This window comes from Lagopus leucura, unplaced genomic scaffold (genome assembly GCF_019238085.1).
Source record: "Lagopus leucura isolate 7727_CA_CO unplaced genomic scaffold, USGS_WTPT01 Super-Scaffold_100009, whole genome shotgun sequence".
NCBI classification, from domain to species: Eukaryota; Metazoa; Chordata; class Aves; order Galliformes; family Phasianidae; genus Lagopus; species Lagopus leucura.
The window spans coordinates 10,007,899-10,034,557 of NW_024962266.1; the positions used below are offsets into that span (position 1 = coordinate 10,007,899).

The 26,659-nt window shown below is 35.2% G+C and overlaps 1 long non-coding RNA gene across 2 annotated transcripts in view; it reads left to right on the forward strand.

Moving 5' to 3' along the window:
- LOC122181488 overlaps positions 1-19,113 on the forward strand; it is a 135,680-nt gene extending 116,567 nt beyond the window's left edge. For both annotated transcript variants that reach the window (XR_006179442.1, XR_006179443.1), the window contains 2 exons: positions 3,917-4,032; positions 18,637-19,113. This is a non-coding gene — a long non-coding RNA (uncharacterized LOC122181488). The remainder of the gene's footprint in view (positions 1-3,916; positions 4,033-18,636) is intronic.
- Positions 19,114-26,659: the final 7,546 nt, after the last annotated feature.

Below are 26,659 nucleotides of genomic sequence, written 5' to 3' on the forward strand. Positions count from 1 at the left end.
TGTGAGATTGAGAGCAGATAGAGTGTTAATTTCATGTGGTACCTTCTTTCACTTGCGTGTACGCTCTCACTATGAAGTTCCAAATTCATTTTCGTGTGTGGCACCAGGACTGTTATTTACTTCCTCTTTAGCTGGCTGTCTGCTATCTTCGGCTACCACAAATATTTCTCTTTGGTTTTAAATTTAATGCAGTCTAAAGAGTAATGCAAAATAGTTTTGATATAGTTGCATTTTTCACAAAGTGTAAATTGTCATATGTCATGTTTATGACAGTGATATTGATATTTTAGATGATCATATGTTAAATTATTTGAATACTACTTAATGCTTTAAATATAGTTGAGTAACTGTCATTAGGCCACTCAAAATATTGTTTTTTTTTTTTATTTTTTTCTCCCGGTACTTCAAAAATAAATAAAAATATTCATAGGAGGACTTTGACTTCTCAAGTTACATAGCTAGAGAATCTGACTATAGAGATGCTATTTCACATTAATGAACCATTCTCATTAATATGCTGACAAGTCTTAAAGCTATCGAGTTTTTGAAAAAGCAATGCCTCAGTTGGCTTGAGACCTTTATTTGTGCTAGGGCAGATGAGCTTCGTTGGACAGACCAAAAGCCAATTTATTGAGTTCTTAAGATGAGTTCAGAACAATGTGTTTTATTTAGTTTTGATCACAGTGGCGATACAGAAGAAACGTATTATGCAAATCACTATCAGAACTGTGCCATTCCAACACGTCCTTCCAAATGTCTCACTAACCATCTGTCTCTGCATTTCTAAAGTGTCCTTGGTCTTGAAAGTCTGTTTACTTTGTTATTCTGTTCATAAGGTTGTGATAATGCTAAAGGACCTGGTTCTCCACACTGCTGATGAGTACCTCTTGAGTTGTGCTGAATATCCTCAATTTGCATTGCTTGAAGTAACTCAATATCTTACAAGATTCTACCATGCTAGAAAGTGAAACACAGCATTTGCAGCTCCCTGACAGAAGTTAATATAGTCTATGGAAGTGTCAGGCATACTGTCTGTTGTTCAGGTGTTGTAGCTTACTCCTCAAAAATTTAGAAAAATACTTCTCTAGAAAATAGGTTTTCCATATCTTTATCATCACAAACCTTTCAACTACTGCTTGTTTCTCAGAAAAATGATTCTCCCAACTTTCTTTTGGGACTCCAAGAAGCTTTTATATAAAAATTTAAAAGAAACAAAACGACTTGTAACAAGGTTACAGACCAGTTTTGTTCAATTTGTTCATTTGAAATTACTTTATCAAAATGATCTAAACCTGATAATTTTGTACTGATGCTGTCTTATTGCAATACATTGAGGAAAGTAGTTACGTAGACAGGTTGAACTGTGAAGTTAGCTTAACAAACTGGATGTTCTGATAAAAAGGAATTAATCTGAATCTTGCTTATTGAATATTTGAGCCATTACTCTAGGTTCTTTCTCTAGTTGCTAGAGGGAATAAGCAGCTCTGTAAAGCAGTTCATTGCCTACAAAACATTGTCTTTAGGATGGAGAGAGGTTTTTCTCTGGAGGTACTTTCTTGACTTGGTAGACAAGTAGATTACAGACCTAGACTAGTCTTATAACAGTGTTTAAATAAAAATTATGGCCAATTTTGGTCCAAAAATTATGTATTATCACAAGATTAGCAGTATTATTTGGCCTATGAGTTCGAGGAAACTAATTAAGTCATTAACTCTGAATTCGCTCAAGCAAACCTGTAGAGGAATTGCTCCTAACCAAGTGGTTTCAGAACCAAGATCCATAAGAATCTCTGCAGAAGAGACTGTCTGCTGCTTTAATGAGTTTTCATTCTGAGTTTCATTATAGCTGAGCTAATCTTGTATGTGTTTCCCTGAAACATGAAAGGTCTGATTGTTTGGGATTTTTTTCTTTGCACTTGCGTGTATGGTGTTCTATAATAGGATACTCATTGTAGTCTAAGAATGAAAATGGGGAGTCCTCCGGATACCTCATTTTTTATTACAGATGTATTTCAAGCAAGGTATGTCAAGGGGATATATGAATAATATGTTAGAAATAGCAGCTATTTGATTTGGAGGCAAATGAAAATTTAAAGTAAATTTAAAATGTATCTGTTCTGTAACATAGCTAATAAAAATATATGCAGAGTGCAAAACAGATTAAGATTATTTTCTTAGGTAACATTGGGGAATTCTCTTATATTAGGCATTGACTTTTTTCAAAGTAAGAACAAACCTTAAAGTCAAGCTCTCAGGTCTTTTGAGATTTCTTTCTCTTTTATTATTTACTTTGCCTTTGTAGCTAGATGCGTACTTTGGATCTTAGAAGTAAGGTTTTCGTTTTAGCAAAGAATTAGTTGATCTGGAATGAGATCAGCTGCTGAGACTACTCTAATTCCTTTTTTTTTTTTTTTTTTTTTTTTTTCCCCCCCAACTAATTGTTTCTTTCCTCTTAAATAAATGCCATCTTTACTGGAAGGTCATCTTCTAGAAATATACTGTTCATTATTCTGGTATACTCAACGGATAGACCTCTGATTCAGGGTGTAGCCTATGAAGTAAGCTTTTATCTGTAAGCTTCCTTTCTGGTTGTTAAAACCCAGCTCTGTTTGTGCACTACTTTTAAAAGCAAACAAACAAAAACAACCACAGTGCATTTTAGCACAATGCATTAGTGTGGGAGTTATAAGAATGTTCTATGATTTTAATGGAAACAATATCCTGAAACAAAACATTTTTAGTCATTCTTTAAGCAATTCAGATCAGTTACTGATTCCCAAGTAAAAAAATGTATGTTCTGGGTGTTTGAAGGACTTTACTGGAGTAGTGGGAGATTAATTCTGTTATTTATGGCTTGTGTTTTAGCATCTGAAAATGACTTCTAGGTTTTGCAGCTGGTAGTGTAATTGCTATTATTGAGCATTATAATGCAAGGAAAATGTGACGCCTTGATGTAATGTGGTCAAGTTAGCCTGTCTAGCTGTATGACTGCAGTCTATTTCTTTCCTCATGGGTACAGGCGTAGTATAGTACACAAATACACCTTTATTACAGAAAGTCCCAAATCAACTATATTTCTGATGCATATATTATCAGCTTCTCAGGAAAAGAAATCAGATCTATGCGAAAATCAGTATGAATGACTATAGCAAACATGATAGGTCTTTAGTAAACTTCTTTTTTTGGAGTTGCTTCTTGTGGTTGAAAACTTGCTGCGCTTTATTTTTCCACAGTGGTAGGTGAGAGGCTTGTGGAGTGGAGTTGTGCAGTGGCTTTCCCTGTCAGAGTTTACAAAAGGAGGGTACCAAAGCTCTTTTCACAGGAACAAAATTATTTGTCCTGGATTCTGGAACTTTAAAGCCTAAACCTGATCAAAATGTCATGTTCTTTGTTACTTTGATTCTCTTGAATCCAATTAAATAAGTGAAGTGTAATAGGAAAATTGACCTCTAGAGTGACTAGAGGTCGCTCCATGCAAAGTCTAAGGTGTGTGTTACTTAGTGTTTTCCAAGTCCTTTTTTTATTGTCATTACAATGCAGTTAGGATAACAGTTTTTGGAAGTATTTAACTGGTTGCTAGTGTTACAACTCATAAGGTTGTTTTCATTCTTTACATCTGATACTAACGCTTGAGTAACCATGCATATATTAACAGACCTATTAGAAATATTAAGTTAAACACATAAAGTGCATAACACTTGTGAAACAGAAGGCAAGTTTGATGTGGTGGATGTCAGTTTACTTGTATTTGTAGATGTCATTAAAACTAAAATAGAACTTCTGTAACATTGTTCCTTTTTTTTTTCCTGACAAAGAACTGTGAAATTCAATTGTGTTCTGTCACTGTTGCATTACAGTATTTATTACCTGTTACAGAGGAAAAATGAAATGCATACCTCTGTTTCTCTTTTCCTAGCTTTTGTATTGCTGCTGTATTTGTCCACATGCTGAAAACCAACAGAAGTATATCACATTATTTCTTTAAATAAAATAAACATATGAAACAAAAGCCACCAAAATCAAAATAAGAAGGTAAGCCTTGGGTCACTTTCTTTAAAATGACTGCATATGTTTCTTTTCCTCCTTTGAAAATGGGGTTGTTGGTGGTCCTGCAGATATGTACTTTGTAGACAGCGAAGTGTTTCTTAGAGTTCCACAGAAGTTTCTGTGAGCTTATATGTAGTTCTGGCTCCCTAATCTGTTAAAATCATACAGGCACCCTCACATCATTGCATTTTCAAATATTCTAAGTGCAGAGTAGCAACTAATAGACTAGAACACTTTAACAGTGTGTACTGTGTCTGCTGTGTGCGAAAAGCCAAACAGGGTTAAAAGAGAGCATTGTTAGTGTTAACATTTAGGGAAGAGTATATTTAGTATGGTCTTGTGCAGAATATTGCCTATGGTTTCCAAACAAAATAGTAATAAAAATTAGCTCACAGTTAGGAATGGCTATTCAATCAGAATCAACTTGTCGTCTGAAGTTCAAGTACTTGTAAATCAAGATGATCAGGGCACAGCAGACATTCAGCAAGTGCTTACATGGCAGACATGCACATAAAGACCAGGAAGCTGGAAAATCATTGCACAGTAATCTCTTGCAGTCTTGCAAATGCTTTCTGACTGAATTACTATTTAATAGGAATAAACCAGCTGTTAGAACCTGCATACTGTAGATGCGAAGTGTACTATAAATCCCTTCAACAAACTTGGTCATCTTTACTACTGTAATGAACTGGTCATTTGGCATGACTTCATCATACATGACAAAGAGTTGAAGGTTGATACGTAATTATCTTGATGATATTTTGTTGTCAGTGAAGAATTCTGCCTTCCATTTCCAAAACAAATGAGTTAATTTGGTTTGCTGCAGATGGTTGTTCTTGCATAGCTTACCTTTCTTGCTCTCATACTTCCTTCCTCTGCTAGCAAATTCTGAGCTTTATCTTGCACCTCTATCTTGCAATAGGTAGTCTTTTCTACCTATTGAACTTATATGTTTCATAGGTTTTCAGATGGTATTATTTTTCAAGTGCTTATGATACTGCCAGTTATTAAGCTTATTCTCTGTCATCTCTCTTTCCCAGTGAAGTTGTTGTTCTATTTAGTTATCAAATTGAATCATCTGAAGTGAGCAGAGCCTTTGTCCCACAATGTGTAGATCGTGATTCTTCAAACCTTTGTATTGCTGGTATATAATTGTATTACCAAAAGTATAACTGGTAAAAATTCTAATGTTGTTTCAATGTTTGCTTTATCATTGTCAGAACTGTAGTAAATAGAGTTTTGATATCATAACCATAGAGTCATTAAAAGCCACAACCAAGGTGATGACACCTTAAGATATGTATAAAATTATGCACTTCAAATTTAGACAAATCCACATATAGGTAAGTCTGCGTAAATTGAAATTCTAGAATGTTTACCTCTGAAAGCATCCAACTTATTGGCTCTTTTAAAAAAAAAAAAAAAAAAAAAAAAAAGTCTGTTAAAGATCACTAAGGTTTAAATGTATTAAATGCTGTAATGTGCTTTTCACCATGCTGTATTCTTTGGCTATATTGTCAAGAGAATAGATGACCAGTTCTTTCATGATACTGTCATTTCTGTGAGTGCTATTTCTTACTATTTCTTAAGACATAATTTTCTAATAAAACTAGGAGACCAGTTACTTTTCCCAAAAGCAGCATAGTATTTTTCCCACCTTACATGCTTTTTCTGCTCCTGGGAAAACTGCCTAGCCAAAGACATTTTTAAATTTAATAGACTTAATTTCCCTTAAGAAAAAAAAAGTGAATGGAAAATGCCTTTTTTTTTTTTTTTTTTTTTTTTTTGACAGCTGCCTATAGCATTGTCTTTAATAAAGTTACTTTATTTTTTGCCAAATGAAAGTTATGACTCAAAACATCTTAAACAGAAGAGGTAGAAAGCAGTAGTCTTATGTATGAGATTTTAGCTTTGTCCAGGCCTGTTTGCTGTACTCATTTCCAGCTTTGAGACAAACATTACTGGGAAGCAATTCCTTATGTAAAACTGGAATTTGTAATACGGCTTGTAATTCCTTGTCCGAGAGACCTGTATTAGTATATTTTCATGTGTATAGACATCTCTCTCTGTCTCTCTCTCTATACACAATGTGTATTGTTGTATCAGCCCCGTCATTATTTTTTAAATTCAGATTCTTTTAATTCTCCTTGAAGAGAATTTAAACTTGCCTGCTTTAAAATAACTTGCTAAACTGTCACATAAATGTTATTTAAGAAATTAACTGGAGAATATGGAAAGAAAACAAATCTCTAAGTGCTGATAGATCTGGCTGATCAAACTCCACATTTTCCTACCCTTTTCAGTTGCTCTGAAGAAAGAATTCATCTGTTTAGACAATTAAATTCTTCTTCATCCTCACAAGTTACTGTATTGACAGGATAACAAGTTTATGGAGAAATGAAGCATTCTTTAAATGAATTCTATTTACCCAATAATAATGTAACTACTATACATGGGAAGGAATTGTTCATATCAGTATCTGTGTGTGTGTTTGTGTATATATATGTGTACATGTATATGTAATTAAAATTTTTTGCATACTCTACTATTGGTACTTAATCAGACTGTAACACTGTCAAGGATACTGGTTAATGATTTGAGTGAATGTTCTAAGCTCAAGTTAGGAAAGATTGTCATCACTATACCAGTTTTATATGAATTGGCTTATGTTCTGATCGTTCTTACACTTGCAAAAATACAAAATGATCTAAATAAGACTAAAGCCTGGACTGTTCATCTGAATTAGACTCTTACTTTGGATTATAAGACCTTCACAGATATACTTAGTCCTATTGCTTCACCTACAGTAATAGTACAGTCAAGGATAACTGAAACGTAGTCTGGGGGGAAACCTTGAAGCAGTCCAATTTTTCAGAAGGAAAGTGATTTTTCTTTGAAATCTGATTTCTATACATTGCCATGAGGCAAACTCGAAACATTTTGATCTTCATTGAAAATAACAAGCTGTATACCCTATTCATGTAGTTGTAGCATAGAACTTGTTAGTAAAAACAGGTACAATTTACAAGATAGCAAGTGTGAAAATGAGCAGTACAATATGAAAGAATAAGAATGCTTGTATTTTACAGTTCAGCTGTCTTCTAATGAGCAATTCAAATAAGTTTGGCCTTGTTGAGTAGATGCTTGAAAAATAAGTGAAGTGAGGCAGTAATTACGAACACAGAAAAACGAATCCCTCCCTTTTTAAAATAGAATTCAAAGTATTTATGTGGAGGAGTTGTTACTGCAGAGCTTTTTATACGTATTTCTGAAGTCATTAGGGAGCTAAGCTGAGAAGAATTCAGTGTACCAAAAAAAAAAAAAAAGAAAACAAACACCACCACAAAACAAAACAACAGGATTCAGAGGTATCTGATGTGAATCTATCAGTATTTCAGTTCCAAGACTCCACAGGGGAGTGATTTAGAGAGTATGTAAGTTTATAATAGGAATAAATTATAAATTTAACAAATTGTAAGCAAATTGAGCATAAAAAGCAAATAATGACATTTCGCCCAGTGTATTCATTTCCAATTAATAAAACCTGCCCAGCTTTGAAGCAATAGATGAAACTTAAGTTAGAGTCTAATAATAAAAACTGGTTTTCAGACAGTGCATTCTGTATCCAATCATGACAACGCTGGCTTTAATTAATGTACAACTTACTGTTTTGTTTTCTTTTCATTGTTTTTTTTTTTTAACTGATGTTTGAAAGCTTTTCTTTGGGACAGATAGGTTAGGAGAAGGATTAGTAAGGATATTGTCTACAGCGTTCTAAGGAGTGGCTTTTGGTTTGACTTCAGCAGTGTCACAGGAGCTGATAGTTCATTTACCCATTGCCATTTGGAATTTGTAAAGCAATCTGTAAGCAACAGCTTCTGTCCATGTAACCTGTCTGTTTTGTAAAATTCTACTTTGAGGATACTTAGGCAATGTGAGAGTATTGGTCTTTGGTTCATATTCTTTTGTCTTTCTCAGTGTTACTAGCAATCACTGAGCAGCATATTGTTCAATTTCCTTCAAATGTGTATCTTTTATTTGGCACAACTTCCTTCTTTACATCTGTTTTTTTTTTTTTTTTTTTTTTTTTCTGGAGGCAGATTTGCATTAATTTGGCAGTGTGCTTAAATAGAGGAGAAGCAGGGGCTTAAAATTAGTAGTGATAATCTAGAAAACAAAACACAAAAGCATGAACTACAGAGAATATTACAGTTTCCTTGGATTCCTTTGGGACTTGCTATGGCACACTAATTTCAAGGGTCAAAAAACAGACATTTGCTTCATGCAAATGGGGGAAACAACTCAAAGGACTTCACTTGGCATAGATATCTGTGGCATATTTTGTAGCATTCAGATGTTGTACCTGGGTTCCTGAGGCTCTTTTTCTCTGGTCTGCACTTCTCCTAATCACATTTTACTTTTTCCGATAGGAAATGTTTCAGATTACTTAGATTTTTATGGTCATTTTCTTTTTTCTAAACTTTGCATTACCACTGTGACTGTTAATTTCTGATCTGTTGGGAAGCAAATTATGTAAAGTCTCTTATTACCAACATTTAATTGACACTTTATTCATATCGTTTATTTCAGTTGCAGTACTAGAATTCCATTTAAATGGCAATTATTTTCTCAATACCCCATGTTACCTACTATGTAAGCAATATGTCCTGTATTGCAATGAGTTTATTTGAAAGAAGATGATGTTGATCAGGGAAATAATGTTTGCAGAATAATTGGAAGGATAGAAGAGCAGGGCTGCCAAATAAATTGTGGGGTGATTTGAGTCTTTTTGATTATTTGAAGTCAATGTAATATTAATCAAATACTTAAGGTAATCTATACTAGAGACTCAGAACAGAAGTCATGTATGACATGGAACTCAACCAAGTCTCAGAATACCGTGCCACAATGTTTTGACACTACTCTGAAGCATCAAATCAATTTTTTTTAATTACTCTTCTGAAATTATCAGAAAATCTTAGTAGTGATTATTATAGATACACTGGATGCGTTCCTGTGTGACCTGGTTTAGGTGTTCCTCATCTGGGAGGAGGATTGGACTAGATGATCTTTTGAGATCCCTTCCAATCCTTGACATTCTGTGTTTACATTCTGAGCACTTTGTTGCTAGGCACTGCCTTGACTCTATGGGAACATTCCACATATGCCTTCAGGTGACTGAGGATTTTTTTTTTTGCTTTTCTTGTTAAATGCAATTCAGTTTGCAAAGCAACATTCCTCCATAGATAGTAATCAGAAATTGGAAGTGTAGCAATAGGAGAGGAGTAACAGCTCTGCACAAGAAGAAGGTAGATTTAAATTAGACATAATGCAGAAGTTAATTACTGCAAAGGTGATGAGGTACTGGCACAGGATGTGCAGAGATGGTGTGGCTGCCCCATTCCTAGAGGTGTTCAAGGCTGGTTTGGACGGGGCCCTGGGCAGTCTGATGTCATGGGAGGCATCCATTCCCATGGCAGGATGATTGGAGCTGTAGGGTCTCTAAGGTCCCTGCCAACCCAAACCATTCTATGATTTTATGTTTGTAACCCATGTGATTTATTCACATCAAATCTGAGGCTGAATCTTCCTCTGGCACTGAAAGATGTATCTGACCAGCGTACCTTATTCTGTCAATCCATGTTTTTCTTTTCTGACTTTTTAGAAAGTTCAGCATGTCTTGCTCAAAAAAAAATCAATATTTTTCATGAGTTATTACTGGGAGAAGTTGATAATTGTTTCATCAATACAAGAAATGGTCAGCTGCATTTCAAATACCTTCAAAGCTAGTTATCTGATCACAGTCCCAGGCAGCTTTGGTTATTGCTTGTGTTTGATTTTGGAACATAATGAATTGTTAGTGATAGATGTACAATACTGAAAAGCTTTCCCTGATGAGGAACAGCTGGGCTCTAGGGCCAGCTCTGGGCTGAGCTAGGCAGTGCTTTGAGCTGAGACAGGCACATGAGCTGCTGGAGAGGTGGGTTCCTCATCACCCACACTGGGCTCTCTAGCACATACACTTTGCTGATTCATGAGCAATAGTGGAAAATAAGCCTGCTCAAAGGGAATAGAAAAATTAAAAATCATTTAAGAAGCTTGTGGCACACATTTTTGATAGAATTATTTACCAAAGAAAGGTTGCTTAAAGTAATCATTTTGTTCCCCAGCACATAGTTATTTGTGTTATTGTCAAGGTAACTGAAGGTCCCGGAAGAGAATGCCCAAGACTGACTCAGTCTTTTAGAAAAATCTGGGTTCTGCACTGTTACTTACATTGCTAATGTTGTGTACATTGTGTACTTGCGTTGCTAAGGTTGTGTCACTGACAACTTCTTAACATGCACTGACAGAATGTAGAACTCTGATATATCCTTACCTGATTTTTTTGTCTTGTGAATTCTTACTACACTGTTGAAAGATTTTCTTTCTCCTTTAAAAGCCTAATTCAATGCTTATAAGTTAGGTTTATGAAAACTTGATTGGAATTTTTTGCACATACTAAATTTACTCTCTTTTGTTTGCATTACCTACATTTCTAGCATTTAAGTTCAACAATGTTTCTGAAAAAATAGGAATAATATAAAGCGTGCTCTAATGATCGCTTTGTCTGAAGGTAGGAGCAGAGCTTGGTAAAAACATTTAATTTCTGTGTCAGGTCATTCCTTAGCTAAAATCTGAAACTAAAACAGTATATTGCAATTTCAACAAATGCCTTGGCCTTTTCTCACTGTTTATGAAACAAAGAAAGGAAAATAGAAAGCAAATAGTCAAAGGAAAAAATAAAGAAAAGCTTGGACCAGATAGGGAATATTTGACCTGTTAGATTACGTTGTATAGTGTAATGCTTAACAATACCAGCACCTATCACTATCTCACTTTCAAAGCTTCATCTCTTTCCATTTAAAAAATTATGAGCCCTCCACAAAAACATTGATTTCATTTTAGTAGCTGATACCAGTCATAGTTTATATGAAACCACTTGCAACCCAGGGTCATTTCCACACAACTTACTGTGTAGATTGCAAAATGCAATTTTTTAAAAATAATTCAAGTTTCTCTTAGAAAACAGGAAGATGTACGTGCTCCTATGTAATACTAGTTTACAGAAAAAGTTTGGGGATTTTCCCACAGGAAATATGGGGGTCATTTTATACCAGAGAGTTTAGCACTTCTTTACATAATGCCAACTTATAGCACATATCTCTATAATCATTATACAGTGTTCTAGCTATTATTTTCAGTAATATATCCAAAATGTGATCCTCACTATTTAGTGTTGATTTATAGATTGTCTTTTCCTACTAGAATAACTTCCAGAACATTAAACATAGTAACAGCTTTGTTTTGTGTTTTTTTGATTTACTGGGTTCACACAATTTGAATATAATTATGCTTTTAGAGCTGTAATCTATCTAAACAAACTCATAAACTAAGAGATGTGTTTTGCTTCAGTAGGGTCTGGAACTTTAACTGAATGGCTTCCATGCATTTAATAAAAAGTGCAGAAGATGGATACCATTGCGCTAGTCATCATTTAGTTCATCAGTATCATGAGAAATAATTACATTGATTATTATCAAATATTTCTAAGAACGTCGGAGGTTTATTCTTAGATCAGGCCAGAGATAGCACATAGCCTAGCATGCTGTCTCCGAGGGTGGCATCAAGAGGGTGTTATCTGGTGCATTATCCTTGATACTCCTATTTCCTTTATTCTCTCCCAGCACACTCTAGACCCCTTTTAGGGAAAGTCTTGTTGCAGCACCAAAAATCACCTAATAAAAACTTTTCTGTTCAGTCTTTCTTTTTGTTGTGGTTTAACGTGGTAGATGGCAAAGCACGAGACAGCAAAGAACTCCAATAATAAAAAAATAAATATATGCACAAACAACAAAAGGTCACTTTATTTTGATGTTTCATGGTTCTTCACTGCCATACACATATGCTTCATATTTTCAGTGAGGGACGAAATAAACAGCAGAGGGGCTAATAGCAAATGCCAAGTCAACTATCCATTTTGCATGATTTACTGTCTGTTTTGGCATCACAGCTCAAATGGAGGAGAGATTAACAAATAAAAAAATGATGCATTACTTGTATTTTAATACTTTGTAATAGCAGGAAGAGAGAAATGCAAATGTTTTTATTCTATTCAAACATTTAAAGTAAATGGATAGACCAGTGATTCAAAAACATGAAAATGTGAACCTGCATTTTATTGAAGTATAACCAAATGCTTTATACTGGGAACAGCATTTAATACATTTGAATAGGTGCAAGAATGTTTATATACCTACAATAGAAAATGACACTATATACTGACACATGAATTAAAAGGACAAAATTTTGGAAGAAGGGGGTAGATACTAACTTGAGGCAAATCTTATTCTAGCAGCACATTCTGATGAATGAAAAATTGGAAAAACATTGTAATTTAACAGCTTCCAAAGTATCAGCTTACATCTTCTTTCCCTTCTTGTATAAGGAATATTTTATTCTGTCTCCTAGAAAATGTTCCTAATGACATGTAATGTTGAAGCTTTTTATGATTAGGAAGCACTGTGCTGCTGTTGAGCTTTTTTTTTTTTTTTTTTTTTTTTTACTGAATCTTCTTAATGGCAATGAACTCTGACAAGGTTGAGGGCTGTGCAAACTGTTTGTGTAATTTGTGCAGCTGGAGGCTGAAATTACTCTGGATTGTTTGTTTGTGCTTGTTTGCTTGTTGTATGTGTGCACCGGTAGGAATATAGGGAGCTTGAGAATGTGGCTTGTAAGCAGTTGGACAATAGACTAATGAGCAGAACATCAGAAAAATCATCAAAAAAGAAAGCAAAGGCTCACATTAGATGTGTAGTCTCAAATGAGAAACAGTGCAGAAAGTATCTAAACATGACATGAATATTAGCATGAATTGTTCATTTTGTGCTTTTAATAATTGGTATATGTGTTCATGCTCACCTTTTAAGTAATAATGACTAACTAAGCAGTGCATATTTAATAAGTTTTAGAAAATAAGGTAACTGGAGAAATCTTTGATCAAAAAACTGATTACAAATGTATAAAAGATGTGGCTAAGCTTCTTTCTATTTGTACTCTGCTTAGTTGATTCTCACTGCAAGCTACCAGATCACTTGCATGAAGCATTGCAGCCTTTCTGCCAACCATTTGAACTTGATGCTTCTTTGGTCAAAATTTGTGTCTGGCTTTCAAATTTTAAAAGATAAATATGAATTCTCATAATATTTTAATTTCTGCATACTTAATCTTTTTCTGTCCCTTTTCTGTTACTTTACCTCTTGCCTGGACTGCTGCTTTGATGTTTTGGATTGGATAAGGAAAGGAGTAAACTGTACTCAATTTTGTTAGGCTGGATTTCATCAGGTCCCAGACTCTCGCTAAAAGTGTGGCCAAATGTGAGGTTGGATCAGGTTGTTCTGAGGCAGCTGAGTTACAATCATATCTGGAGAGGGTATTACACAACCTCTCTCTTCATTCCTTTCACTCATCATCATAAATATAATAAAGAATGAGATTTATGAGCAAAAGTTCATAATTATGATGATGCTTTATAGCAGGTGAAGCTTAACAGCAAAAAGAGGAGGAAGGAGATCTATGTGGCTCTCTTAGTTGACAAGCAGCCTAAGAAATGGAGATCGTTACTTATTTCTCCTGTTGTGTTTCAGTAGTTTTCATTTTATGGATTTTTCAAGAAATCAATTATCCTCACTCCTGGATAATAAGAATTATTTATATCATCTGAGATTTTTGTGTTTTTTACCATTTTACTAAATGTCTTCTGTAAACAGGTGCATCCATCCTGTGTATATATACTAAGTAATTAAAAATCAGTTCATGCCTAAGTCTTTTTTTTCACTGACTTACATTGAGGATGACTGGAGCACATGAATCTCCATTAAAACAGGATTTCCTGACTATTGATAAAACTTTGCAGTTATGCAAGCTAATAGAAAAATAATCAAATTTCATACTTCATGCAATAAGCCGATCAGTGGAGTTCAGGGGAAAATTTTTCATCAGATTTAAACACTAAAGATCTTACTATTCTTCAACTTCTTTATAGACCTTACATACTAGATTGATAATAGACAACAGCTGTTGTATTTGAAATGTCTCATTGTAATCGAGCAGAATATTTTGATTTCAGGGATCTTCAAGGATCCTGAAGTCCAACTGCTTGACTGTGTCAGGGATAACTCAAAGTTAAATCGTGTTGTTGAGGTCATTGTCTAAATGCTGCTTGAACACTGATAAGCTTGGAGCATCAGTCAGTTCTTATAGGGTTCCTGTGCCAGTGACTCATCACACTCACGGTGGTCCAAATCCTATACCGTTGTTCTTATGCCCTTTTCATTTCACTCACAGGATGGAGTTTTCAGGCCTTTGTTCAATTTACTTTTATGTTCTGCACTGACGGACAGTCAGAATTTATCTATGATTTTCCCTGAGTTATGCCAAGAACTTACAGGAAGAATGAGGAAGAAACTGAGTAGCATATGTATTCATTTTTGTACAAATTTAAGATTGTCATAGATGGCTTTTTTTTTCCCATTTAATTGTACAACTGCGCAAAGTTGCAAGAGTAGAATGTACTAACCTTAAACTGTTTTTTCAATTGAATTTGTTTGAGTACTCTGATAATATCACAATACAGGAAGCAACACCAAACAAATAGCTTTCAAAATGTAGTTTTTTAGACTGGCCAAGCCAGGCGAGATTGTGAGTACCTCTTCTGCAGAGGTCCAAGAGTGCTCATGACATCTGTCCTTCCTGCATCCACTGAGATGAAAGCACAGCTGCTTTAGTGAAAGTGCAGAAGAATTAGACAATGCAACTGCATCTTCTAACTACACAGTGGAGAAGGAGATAGTCAAGACACTTCTCCACTTCTGCAGCGGGCATTGAACATGTCCATTTCAAGCATAGAAGATTGGCCCTACAAAAACAACAACAAAAAAAAAAAACCAAAAACCGTTCGCATGAAATTTTGCATCTTTATGGCATGAATTAGTTGCTTAAATTTAAATGAAAGTATGGAAACTTGATACCTTTAAAAATTTATTTATTTATTTATTTATTTATTTCGGAAAACTGGAAATGATGATCAATCCTGACCAGGAATTGCATATTCCGTCACAGATGGTGATGTCATCTCACTAGATGGTGCTACAGAATCATTTTGTCTAGAAAGAACGAAAAACACGCCTTATGTGATGATTAATGGCTCCAAGTGAGGGAACAAGTTGAGTTAGATGCTAGAATTCAGATCTGAGAAGATTTTCCGCTTCCTCCTTTAAAACTTTGGAAATGTATAAGTGAATCTGTGTGAGTTTGATTTAATAAATCATTTTAGTTGAGGAAGAGGTAAAATAGGAGTGAACTGATTGTGATTGTATCATAAGATGTAAATAATACACTTTTCTTAAGCTAAGTTAAAGGAGTTGTTTACAACTAGGAAGAAAATTGGTACAGCAAAGAAAAGGCAGCAAAAGGTGAAATCATGCTTGCTGTGAGCAGATCTGTTTCTAGGATTTCCATGGGCATGTTTGGTGCGCTACACTTGCTATTACTATCATGACGCTTGATATTCTAAAAATGAAATATCTTGCTCTTGATTCATTTTTTATTTAAATCATATTTTGCTGTGTTTTTGTTTTCTACATATTTGTGTTCAAATTTAAAGGATGTTGGCTTTTTAGACAATTACCTAAATATTTATACTTAAAGGTCTAAAATTCAGGATGATGAAAAGCTATTTTCAAGTTCATGGTAGTAGATCGCAACATGAAGATTCACTGTTCAGTACTGACGTAGTGTCAGTATGTGCTAAGCATAGAAGCCATGTTTTGAATTCCTTTCTGTGCATCTCTAAGGTGAAGTACACCTGTACAGCTATTGCCCTAAATTGTCAGGGAGAAAGGTTAATGTTTCCCATTGAAAACATGAGAGATGAAATGAGAGGTCTGCAGCTTGAGTCAGATCTTTACAGAACCAAATAATCTAGTGCAACACTTAATCTGAAAGGACAGGCAAGAATGGAATTAGAGAAGTGCTTAGCAGTGTTATCAGAATCACTTAGCATGAGCTCAGTGGTAATGTAGTGTAGTCTGACCATGACAGGCAGATCAAATCAGGAGTCATAATATTTTGCATGTAGGGCACTAATTGCTATCTGCAGAGTATTAGTGCTCCTGGAAAGATGAGGTGAAACTTGCCAAATAGCTTAAAAACCAGAAATAATGCAAGCAACCTTCAAAGAAAATTCCTGATGATCTGATAGGTACAATGGCTGCTCTGAAAGTAGTGCCTCCTGTTTTAGTATGTTGATCCATAATGTCAGAGGTAGATGGTGTTATGGCAGCAGAAGTTGAACCTTCCCACCAATATTTTGTTCCATTTTGTTGCAATGAGACAAAGGGCAGCAGATGGGCTGTTTTACACAGTGGCATCTGCCATGGAAGTGTGTCCGAAGCAAAACTGTGTCATTAATTTTCATCCTGCAGAAAAAAATAGCACCTATTGACATTCATTGATTCTTGCCGAATGCTGGTGGAGGCAAAATGCTGTGAGCACAGTGAGGCAGTCCGTGGTGCATTTCAGCAGTGGCAACAGCAGTGTGAAAAACAAGTCATTTTCTGAATGGCCATGCAGATTTTTGAGTGCAGTTTGCAGGTTCTTATTCATCACTGGTGAAAATGAGTAGCTAATTGTTGTGACTGTGTTGAAAAATAGTGTTTTGTATCTGAGAATTTGCTCTATGAAATAGTGTTATTGTGCTCTTTATGTCTGTTGCAGTTTCAATGGAAACAAATAGGAGCATTACTTTCAGAACAACCTATGTATATAATTGCATTCTGATTATAGATGCACTCACTCTTAGACTGTTTGTGTCTTTGGGAAGGGCTGCTACAAAGAGGCCAGCAAACAGCTCAATCTGACTGTTGGGTTGGCAACTTCTTCATGCCAGACAGTAATCTGAAGTCCTCCTATGTTAAACATGTAAACTCTTTGGTGTGTTGCATCAGTCCTCTATTTTGTTCCTGAGAACACTATGAGAGCATTAAGTATACCAGAGCAGAACTAGGCTAATAATGTTTTTTTTTTTTTGCTTGGCTGCTGAAAAAAAAGAAAGAAGAAGTTAAGAGAAATGGATCAATCAAACATTTCTTAGAGGTGCTTTGAGTGATACCAATTGTAGAAAAAAAAATTTAGACACACTTGACTAAAAAGAATATTTTTTAACTCCTTACATTTATACAGTTAGATTTGATATAAAAATACAATTTTGAAGAGGAAAAATTATCAAATATTAGTTTGAAAGTGTATAAAATTGCTAGCTTTTCTACACTTTTTTTCATTTCAGAAAGTGATAACATGCTTCATATAAACAAATGATATTTTTTTTAGATAATCCTTGCCCTTGGAAGAACTTGCTGTTCTGTCTTTTAGTGAATGTGACAGCCATTAATGGGGAAATATAGAGAGAAACGAGAACGTGAAATGGGTTGTTTAAGATAATATTGCTGGTAGATGGTTAACAAGTTTGTTTTATCTGGTGTTATTAGGACTACTTAATCATCCTGCTTTTATGGCTTATACACATTGGTGCCTGACATTATTTCTGTGATGACAAAAAATGCTGAAGTTATTTGTGTAAATGGTATAATCTTATTGTTCAGTATGTAGCTTCTCTCTCTCTCAAATACTGCTCTCTAAAACCAGCGTAATTATTATCGAATAGCTTAAAGCTGCACTTAGTGTTATTGATGATGTCAGAAATCATAACTATTTCAAGTTAAATATGTGGTTTCTGTTTATTTCAGTTAATGTAATGTTCCTTTTTAATCATCCTTTATCTAATAATCTTTTTTTTTTTTTTTTTCTGGGTGAATGAGGAATTGTTATTCTCAGGAATTGTTTTGATCTGTGTAAGATGTTTAGTACAGTATACTTAAAATACTTGCTTGTAGACAGTTTATTTAAAGAATTGGAATTTAGCTAGAAGTTAAGACAAATCTGCCCTGGCTTTCAGTTCCAATCTAAGGCAGAAAATGAGAGAAATTTGATATCAGTCCTCATCTATTTAAGCCACCAAGGATAAATTCAGTGTGGTACTACCAAGCAGTCAAAATACTGGGCTCTGCATTGCTCTTCTCTGGAGAACCCTTTGTCCTATGTGTATCTGGCTCCTGTGACAGAATGCAGAGCATGCCAAGGAAGAAAGGATGTTAGGAGAATAGCCTGGTCTTGTGACAGTCTACACTGTGGATCTTTCTAGACCTGACCTCTGCCCTAGGCTAGCCTGGGCAGAAGGACATGAACAGTCCTTTATTATTAACTGAGCCAGTGCTAGTTGTAATTGCCTAGAGAACTCATCATAGAACTGAAAAGTATAGAAATTTGGGGGTCGGCCAGCCTGTATTTGAAAACAGAGAGGAATATACTTATGAGTAACCAGAGGAGGTTATGCTTCCCTCAAACCAGGAATTGCTCTATAGACTCTAGTAGAATGGTGAATAAGATGCCTTCGGAAACCCAGATCGAGACCACTTTTTTTTTTTTCCACAGGCAAATCATCAAGTTAGTGATGCCAAGTGAGGAAGATTCTGCTTAGTTGCTATGACAAAACCAGAGAAAAAGACACATGGTTGATAGAAAATGATGTCACTTCTAGTGTCTATTCCTCAATTCTTTTCTGTGTTTTTATCCCACCCGGGGAAGATTTGAGAGGAGAAAAAGGAGTTGTATGTGTTTGTTCTGTTTTACATGTATCTTTGTGTTACAGCACAATATATGCACACAGGCATTTAATACAAATTAATAGACTTCCAGAGAATTAATTTCTATCATAAGATTTCCTCTTTATGATTGCCAATTTGGCAGCCTCCTGCAGTGCTTAATATTACATCTGCTTAACAGGCCAGATGATAATACTGTGAACTCTACCAAAATTATTTGCTGAACAATGGAGCAGGTGGCTGTGAAAATAAATGTATTACTGAAAAGGAACATTACTGAACCTTCCATATGATGTAAAATCACATATCTTCCAGTTTAATAAAAAGCTTATTATATACAGAATGCCTCATGCTTATGCTTTCTTCATAATAAAGACTTATTTTGGTATATCTTAAATGGAAGATGGGTTTTAGTGTAGCATAGACTAGCATCCACTGTGAATAGGACTGAACAGGTTTTCCAAAGAACCCACCTTTTTGAAGTAACGAAATCAAAAGCAACCATTCTATGAGTAAAATATTTTCAGCAGAGCAGGATTGAAGGTAAGACCTGACTTAATTCCCTCATATCAGATTGGAGAACGCGTTATCTGACACATCCTTCACCATCAATACTAAATGCCTAAAGGAGAGCATATGAACTTTATCCAAACTCCTGTTTATGTTTGCTTTCCTGACTGTTATGGATGCTGTTTCTATGAAGGCTGTTCTGAAAATAATGCCTCCTACTTTAATATGTTGGCCCACAGCAAAAGAAGCAGATGCTGGTGAGGTGGCAGTAGAGATTGAACCTTCCCACCAATATGAAATCATTTTGTTGCCATGACACAAAGGGCAGCAGACGGGTTGTTTTACACAATGGCATCTGCCATGGAAGTGTGTCTGAAGCAAAAGTGTGCCATGAATTTTCACTCTGCAGAAAAAAATAGCACCTAGTGATATTCGTTGATGCTTGCTGAATGTTGGTAGAGACCAAACTGTTTGTGAGCACATTGAGGCATGGTGCATTTCAGCAGTGGCAACAGCTAATGGTGGTGATTGTGATGAAAATTGGTATTTAGTAGCCGAGAATTTGTTCTATCAAATACCATTATTGTGCTCTTTGTTGTAGTTTCCATGGATAAAAATAGGAGGCATTAATTTTGGAGCAACCTTCATATATTTTTCACTCATATTTGTGTTTGAAGGTGCAATGTTTGCAAATTTCTCATCTGGGGCTTGAGCTAATGCTTTGGAATTTTCTTTGTATAGTTTAAGGTCTTTACTTCCTGCTCCTGTAAGCTTTAAAAAGTACTCTTGGGAGAAGCAGAGGTTGAATTCAAATCTCTTCAGAAAAATAGATTTAAGAATAAGAAACTGGTATGCTTTCTTTAAACATTCAGAAGGGACACTGAGTTTCTACAGTGCAGATCAGTTAGGATGCTTTTTACTAGAAGGGCTTTCAGTTCTATGACTAGTGTGTCTGTGACCATTGACTCCTGGGTTGTTCTTCAAAATATACCAGATAGTCTATTCTGGCAAAAGCACAGGAGAAAATGTTTTATGTTGTCATTAAAGTAGAGTCCGAAAAAAAACTGAGAAACCACAGACATTAACTCTGCAGGTAAAAATGTTCTGGGATTCTGCAAAACATGCATAATACTTTCTATTCAGTAAACCACTTTTATATTATTTGTAACAGTTTAGTAGTTGTCTTGACTTGGCTTGTCATTGGGCTTTAAGGAGTAACTGAATAAATGAAACTTTCATTTCCATATGAAGTGTTTGTTGCAATATTGTCCCAGGTGAAATTATATCCTGGCATCACAGCCTTTCCTCTAGTGATGGAAGCTGTAAGAGAAAAATGGTTATCTGCCTGAGAGTTCTGAATGGTTTATAAGCTGGAAAGCCCTGGAGTATCTGAAGTTTCTTGATGAAGCGGTTGAGAACATGATCACCTAGTCCAGAGGGAATTATTCCACTTGCTCTAATTCTCCCTGGCTTTGAGCTGCAGATTGCATCAATCAAGGAAGCTGATTGATTTGTCATATGAATAGGTTCTTTGATGAGCTAAGAGAAATGAAACTTCTGACAATTAAGTTTCATACTATGCTTTAAGGAAATCCACGTGTTCTTAATATAAGCAAAATCTCAAAGTTGTGTTGCAGTTGTGAGCCTTCAGTGACTTTCAGACTATTTCTCTCTTTTTCCTGGCTCTATTTCTTATGTTAGAGGTGATCAAAATGAGGTATGACTTGTTCTTTATGTGTTTGTTCTCATTTTTATTTTTTTAATTATTATTTTAAGACCCTGTTATTAGCCTTTTCAAAATGTTTGTCATGTGGTTTAATGCAAAAGAAATACAGAATGCATATATGTGCTTTGTTTGTGTGTAGATAGGGAATGTTCTGGCCAGTCCTTTAACTTTTAGCCTTATGAATTTCTGTTTTTTAAAAAAAAAAAAAAAAGAAAGAAAATTAGCTCCAGCACCACTGTTAATTTCTGCCATGCATTTTAATGAACCTGCTGTGTAATTATGCTTTATTTACTTTCTACCCTGAAAAAAAAAAAAAGAAAAGAAAAAAAATCTATGTCATTGTTTCCATGTTTTTAAATCACTTCGCTGTTACATTCATCCCTGCAGTAACAGCTAAGAGTGGATATTTTTGGAAGGTGGTACTTGCATGCAGACCACATTATTGCAGTAGTTTTAATAAGTTTGGCCTTTATGGGTGATATTTTAAATATGTTATAGTTTATTTTACAATTACTCAGTTTCATCAGTGTAATTCACTTCACGTTTACTACTCAATTACAGGGAGTTTGATCCTGAAATATCACCTTGTGAATCCTTCGAGTGAGCAGTGTTTTTTTTCTTATTTTTTACCAATCCCATTTCATGAGTGAGGTTAAAGCCTGCTTATGAAAGCTTCCAACTTGATTATTTGATCAACTTAACAGGTAAAATCAACCAAATCTTGATTTGAAGCATGCTATTTTGTTTCTTAATCAGAATATTGTTGCTATCATTTTACAGCATCTACAGTACAGGCAACATCAAAATACAGATTGGTCAGAGAAGGAAATGGCAATACCTATACTGATATCATGTTCTTTACCAGAAAAAAATGCAATTCTTTATTTTGCAATAAAACACTTCAATATTTCCTTCTTTACATTTAGCAAACAGCAGATTGATATTTTAACATAGCTATTTTTGATCTGTTTTCTGTATAACTTGAAGGCACAAGCAGATTTTTTTTCTGGTTTTAAAGAATGACAGCAAAAGCACCTTTATCTGACATTTAGGATGATTAAATTTTGAAAAATCACTTGGCATATTCAGCATGACTCCACAGGGTACTCTTGCTTTATAACGTAATGGATCATGTTAGTTTAACTTATATTTAAGATTTTCTGGCCTGATATTATTGTGTTAGGCAGCATTGCTGAAATGGAAACATAAAATTTTGCTGCCAGGAGATCAAGTCTGTGTTTGAACTACACTATAAATTAGTTCTATAAAGTTTTAAAATACAGTGTTTGCTCCAGCTCTACCAGCATTGTGAACCAGCAAATTGTAGTTAAATATATTCAAAATGAACCTCAGGTCAAAAATGTATGAATTTCTTTTTTGTGCTATTCTAAAAAGTCAACTTTTTTTTTTTTAAAGAAAATTAAGTTCATCGACTAAATATTCTTACAAATATAAACGACTTTTTTTTTATTTATTTATCTGTGACTGTTGTCAAAACAGACTTGGGAATGTCAAAAATTTTTGTTTGGATTTTTAAGCAGTAATGTGTTCTTCGTATCTTAATGACACAAGCCTAACACAACACCATAGGCTAGAAAAAGGGTATATTCTACGCTTCAAAAGCCAGGGATTTGAATTTTCTGTTGAGAAATCATGATCACATTCACTACTCACAATTCAAAATTGTATTAATAATAATAATAATTAATGCTGGGATTGTAGAAGGGTGTTCAGCTCATTACCTGGTACAAGCTGAGAAATGGACACTTCAGCATGTCCCAGGAAACACGCTTGCAGAGTTAAGAGGATGCAGTTTACAGCTTTTCTAATCATAGAAATTGTAGTACCCTAGACTGGCTTGAGTCAGAAGGCACCTTAGAGATCATATAGTCCATACCCTTCTTCTTTGGGCAGGGTTGCCACTCACTATTCCAAGCTGCCCAGGGCCACAACTAACATGGCCTCCGGTGGCAGGGGTATCCACAGCTTGTCTGGGCAACCTGTTCACCATCCTCTGACTTAAAAATTTCTCTGTAACATCTAATCTAAATCTCCTCTCCTCTAGTTTAAAATGGTTCTCCCTTGTCTTGTCACTATTAGACCATGTATAAAGTTGGTCTCCCACCTGATTTTAAGCACATTTTAAGTGTTGAATATTCCCCCCCCCATGCCTTCTCTCCTTAAAAAAAAAAAAAAAAAAAAAAAAAAAGCCACCAAAAAAACCCCCCGCAAAAACAGCTCCCTCAATGTTTTTTTCATAAGACAGATGCTTCTGCCCTCTGAGCATCTTCATGTACATCTCTGGATCTGCTCTAACATTTGCATGTCTTTCTGGTGCAGGGGGCCCTAGGCTTGGTACAGTCTGCAAAACTGATGAAAAGCATGAAAGTGCCTATAAAAATGCTCCCAGCACTGATGTGGATGAGTGAATTTTCTCCCAGCTGATGTTTCAGGTCTGCAGCAAAAAACAATTTACAATCTAATCAAATACAGTGAATTTATTGAAGTAACAAATTGTTTATAAAGCTTTCCGAGTCTCTATTATATGTACCTGATGTTTGTCATTTTTGGCAGGGAAAGGTAGGTGTTGAGAATGTGTTTTTCAGGGCATCCAGTATGTCTGTTCAAGTTAGTGTGTTTGAGCTCTCTGTGTGGTGGAAAGGAGCTACAGCTTGGGCATCAACTTCTCTATGAATCATTTTTTTCAGGAACTTTCAGAGCAGCACAGTGCCAGGACTGATACATTTGCCAGAAGTTTACAGTGCAGCAATAAATTAATGTCTGCTTTGCATTATGGTCATTTACAAATGAATTTGGGAATTGAGGTCTTTCAGTTGCCAAGTTCCTAACACTTTTACTGCTGATCTCTTCACGGTATTGCTCTCTTTATGAGTTTATTCTAGGAAAAATGGGAAATATGAAGTGGAAGTATGGGATTTCAGAAAAGGTAAAGCTTGGTGCGGAGTTTGAGTAAAAAATGAAGCCTGGAGAATCATGCAATCGTGTGAAAGAAGCTGAAAGTTAATCAAAGAGTTGAATTGTTGAAGAAATGTATTTGTCTGATTGCTGGTGACATCCCTTATTAGTAGTTAATCAACAGTATTTATGAAAGCTTGTTCTCTGGAATAATTAAAATTACATTTTTGCAAATGGGCAGCTAATAAGAAAGGCTGTAACAGAAACTGAAGTCACGTTCACCCAGCCCTTCTATACTAACAATACGTGCTTCTGCACATGAATGCTTTTAACACTCTCTTTGGTGAGTATTAAGAAGGATGTAGACTTCTAGTTTGTTTCTAATTTCCTTCGACTTCTGGTTTCAAAGTCTATAGGAAAAACGTCATATTTTAAAGATCATTTATTCTAAGAAAAGTTGTCTGATACAATCCACTTGCATCTGGAGGCCATGAATCTGTGGTGAATACTGAGTACTACAGAGTTTTTCTGATTAAGAACAAGGAAAATGGCAAGAAAACTCTTAATGTTTCTTGTACAATGCAAACATCTTAAATATCCTAAATCTACTGGTTGGCCTCTCTGAGTTAAGCTGGTAGCTCTTCAGACTGGATGTCTTAAGGTTGTCCATAATAATAAATTCATTTTGGCATTGTTTCAGCAACAGTTAGATCACATGGTGGGCTTCATTTTGTACGAGCCAAGAATTCACCTAATATAGAACAGGCTTTTTATTTTTTATTATCTCAATCTAAAGAGCAACTGTTTTGGGCCAGCAATGCAGATTATTCTGCCTTATTCTATGGAGCAGTACTCTTTGAAACCGTTACTTTGCCAGTGTTTCTGCAAGCTTTCAGTCAATTTTCTGAAGTAGGCTGACGTTAGTCGCCACTCAGTTATTGGCAAGTGTTAGCATAATATTAGAATGGAATTTCTGTAGATGGATTAAATTATGTCCTACAGATAAAGGGAGTATGTGTGAATTAAGATATCACTCAGTCTGAATGGAATTGTCAACAATCTGGCTTTAAATATTTTGTATTAGGATTTTTTTTAACCTGATGGTGTGTTTTGGATTCTATGAGGTCATTTAGCAAGAACTAACATACTTTCAGCCCTGTGTCTCATACTGGAGAAAAGTTGAAAAGACAAAACATAACTGCAATTTTATAGCTGTTGCATCTACCAAGAGATAAAACATATTTTGTGTTTGGGTAAGAGAAAAATTGTCATGTATAACTGTGATTGAGGGAGTCTTTAGTTAACAATGTCTCATTTTAAATGCTCAAATCTCAATGTCTTCCTCCTTTCCTCAATGCTGTTGTAGCTTTTACCAGCTTGAGATTTGCCTGTTGGCAGTCTGTCTACTTTGTTCCTGATTCGAATGACATTGTCTGAGCCTTAGATATATTTATATTATCTGTTCCGAAAGGATGAGAGACACATGGCTGAATCAGTTGTGCATACTTTCTGCATCCTTTAGCCTGGCTTAAAAGTACTAAGTAATTGCATTTGAATGTACAGATAACATTGATTAAATATCTAATATATTAGAAGGGCTGCATAAGCCTGTAATAACTGCTGCTTTTGAACTGTATTTCCTTTAGTCTTCCATATTCACTTATCAACCAAAGGTACTATCAGGTTTCTTATCAGATATGCGTTCTTCTGATGAAAAGCCCTCAGTAGCATGTTTAAGATTCCTTTAGATTTGGGATGTCAAAGAAATTTTCTGACTTGTCTGACAAAAGCTTAAAGCTGCCCGGAAGTTTATGCTGTGGTAATTTCTTCCTAGAAAATTATGACCAAACCAACTCTTCTGTTTAGTGTAGAGCCTTTTCTTATTGCTCTGCAGTGCCTTACTGTGCTAATGATGCAGTACTATTTCTGGACGTAATACACTGTCACTGAGATGGAATTAATAAAGTGACATCTTATTGTACAGCAACAAAGCACCCACAAAAAATGTTTACAGAATGAATTTTCATCTTGCTCAGTTTTATTCTGAGAGGAAATGTGGGAGTGAACAATGGAGCACAGTATGGAAATTTTTAGGGGTTGGGCTGAATATGATCTGTAGATACTGTTATTCTGATTTTTCTTACCATATATATAAGTATAAGGAAGGTTAATTTTTCATTGTGTTATCTTCACCATGAATACTGATAGAAGTTCTAAACAAAGTTCATCAGGAAAACAGACTCCTTTGGTACTTTGTCTCTACAATTTCCAGTTATATTGGATATCTCTCTTCTTTGCTTCAATCCTGATTTTTTTTTTCATAGTAAGAACCTTTTTAAGAACACTAAATAACAGTAATACTAATAACAGACGTATTACTCTTGCACAGTGTTAACCGCCGATGAGTATTTTTTTCTGTCTTCCAGAAGTGGCTCAATCTGGGAATAGTGGCGTCTAACCCTACAAGTGTGTTACAGCCTTTTGTAAAATTTCCCGAGTGTAGTTTTCTTCTCAGGCTAAGCACAAATAATTCATGTGTTAGCATGAAGCGCAGTGCTGAAATGCACTGGAACAAGAAACATGATGTATCTGTATAGTAGTTCTTCACTCTGGTTTTCCTGGCTGTTACTGATCTTGCAGAGATATAACCATGCAGTGGCTCAGGCTGAGTGCATAAAGAGGCAGCGGAAATATTTAGTCT